This window comes from Musa acuminata, unplaced genomic scaffold, assembly GCF_036884655.1.
Source record: "Musa acuminata AAA Group cultivar baxijiao unplaced genomic scaffold, Cavendish_Baxijiao_AAA HiC_scaffold_361, whole genome shotgun sequence".
In the NCBI taxonomy this organism is placed as follows: Eukaryota; Viridiplantae; Streptophyta; class Magnoliopsida; order Zingiberales; family Musaceae; genus Musa; species Musa acuminata.
Genome location: NW_027020614.1, coordinates 17,501 through 20,000, shown reverse-complemented (window position 1 = coordinate 20,000; position 2,500 = coordinate 17,501).

The following is a 2,500-nucleotide window of genomic DNA, read 5'->3' as shown; positions in this document are numbered from 1 at the left end:
ACGGGCCAAAACTGGCCATTTTTGGCTGCGCGAGCGAGCGGCGAGCGGCGGACAGCGAGCGAAGCGAGAGGCAGCACCGTCCCTGCTATACGAAAGCCCCATCCAGCCCTGTGCCACCCGGGGGGTTCCAGGGTGCTGAGATGGCTGACGTTTTGCTCCGCTCTCGACGGTCACCGCGCAATGCAAGAACAGGCCAAAAACTGGCCAAAACGGCCCAAAAACGGGCCAAAACTGGCCATTTTTGGCTGCACGAGCGAGCGGCGAGCGGCGGACAGCGAGCGAAGCGAGAGGCAGCACCGTCCCTGCTATACGAAAGCCCCATCCAGCCCTGTGCCACCCGGGGGGTTCCAGGGTGCTGAGATGGCTGACGTTTTGCTCCGCTCTCGACGGTCACCGCGCAATGCAAGAACAGGCCAAAAACTGGCCAAAACGGCCCAAAAACGGGCCAAAACTGGCCATTTTTGGCTGCACGAGCGAGCGGCGAGCGGCGGACAGCGAGCGAAGCGAGAGGCAGCACCGTCCCTGCTATACGAAAGCCCCATCCAGCCCTGTGCCACCCGGGGGGTTCCAGGGTGCTGAGATGGCTGACGTTTTGCTCCGCTCTCGACGGTCACCGCGCAATGCAAGAACAGGCCAAAAACTGGCCAAAACGGCCCAAAAACGGGCCAAAACTGGCCATTTTTGGCTGCACGAGCGAGCGGCGAGCGGCGGACAGCGAGCGAAGCGAGAGGCAGCACCGTCCCTGCTATACGAAAGCCCCATCCAGCCCTGTGCCACCCGGGGGGTTCCAGGGTGCTGAGATGGCTGACATTTTGCTCCGCTCACGACGGTCGCCGCGGCACACAAGAACAGCCCAAAAACAGGCCAAAACAGCCCAAAAACGGGCCAAAACTGGCCATTTTTGGCTGCGCGAGCGAGCAGCGAGCGGCGGACAGCGAGCGAAGCGAGAGGCAGCACCGTCCCTGCTATACGAAAGCCCCATCCAGCCCTGTGCCACCCGGGGGGTTCCAGGGTGCTGAGATGGCTGACGTTTTGCTCCGCTCACGACGGTCGCCGCGGCACGCAAGAACAGGCCAAAAACTGGCCAAAACAGCCCAAAAACGGGCCAAAACTGGCCATTTTTTGCTGCGCGAGCGAGCGGAGAGCGGCGAACAGCGAGCGAAGCGCGAGGCAGCACCGTCCCTGCTATACGAAAGCCCCATCCAGCCCTGTGCCACCCGGGGGGTTCCAGGGTGCTGAGATGGCTGACATTTTGCTCCGCTCACGACGGTCACCGCGCCACACAAGAACAGCCCAAAAACAGGCCAAAACAGCCCAAAAACGGGCCAAAACTGGCCATTTTTGGCTGCGCGAGCGAGCGGCGAGCGGCGAACAGCGAGCGAAGCGAGAGGCAGCACCGTCCCTGCTATACGAAAGCCCCATCCAGCCCTGTGCCACCCGGGGGGTTCCAGGGTGCTGAGATGGCTGACGTTTTGCTCCGCTCACGACGGTCACCGCACCACGCAAGAACAGGCCAAAAACTGGCCAAAACAGCCCAAAAACGGGCCAAAACTGGCCATTTTTGGCTGCGCGAGCGAGCGGCGAGCGGCGAACAGCGAGCGAAGCGAGAGGCAGCACCGTCCCTGCTATACGAAAGCCCCATCCAGCCCTGTGCCACCCGGGGGGTTCCAGGGTGCTGAGATGGCTGATGTTTTGCTCCGCTCTCGACGGTCACCGCGCAATGCAAGAACAGGCCAAAAACTGGCCAAAACGGCCCAAAAACGGGCCAAAACTGGCCATTTTTGGCTGCGCGAGCGGCGAGCGGCGGACAGCGAGCGAAGCGAGAGGCAGCACCGTCCCTGCTATACGAAAGCCCCATCCAGCCCTGTGCCACCCGGGGGGTTCCAGGGTGCTGAGATGGCTGACGTTTTGCTCCGCTCTCGACGGTCACCGCGCAATGCAAGAACAGGCCAAAAACTGGCCAAAACGGCCCAAAAACGGGCCAAAACTGGCCATTTTTGGCTGCGCGAGCGAGCGGCGAGCGGCGGACAGCGAGCGAAGCGAGAGGCAGCACCGTCCCTGCTATACGAAAGCCCCATCCAGCCCTGTGCCACCCGGGGGGTTCCAGGGTGCTGAGATGGCTGACGTTTTGCTCCGCTCTCGACGGTCACCGCGCAATGCAAGAACAGGCCAAAAACTGGCCAAAACGGCCCAAAAACGGGCCAAAACTGGCCATTTTTGGCTGCACGAGCGAGCGGCGAGCGGCGGACAGCGAGCGAAGCGAGAGGCAGCACCGTCCCTGCTATACGAAAGCCCCATCCAGCCCTGTGCCACCCGGGGGGTTCCAGGGTGCTGAGATGGCTGACGTTTTGCTCCGCTCTCGACGGTCACCGCGCAATGCAAGAACAGGCCAAAAACTGGCCAAAACGGCCCAAAAACGGGCCAAAACTGGCCATTTTTGGCTGCACGAGCGAGCGGCGAGCGGCGGACAGCGAGCGAAGCGAGAGGCAGCACCGTCCCT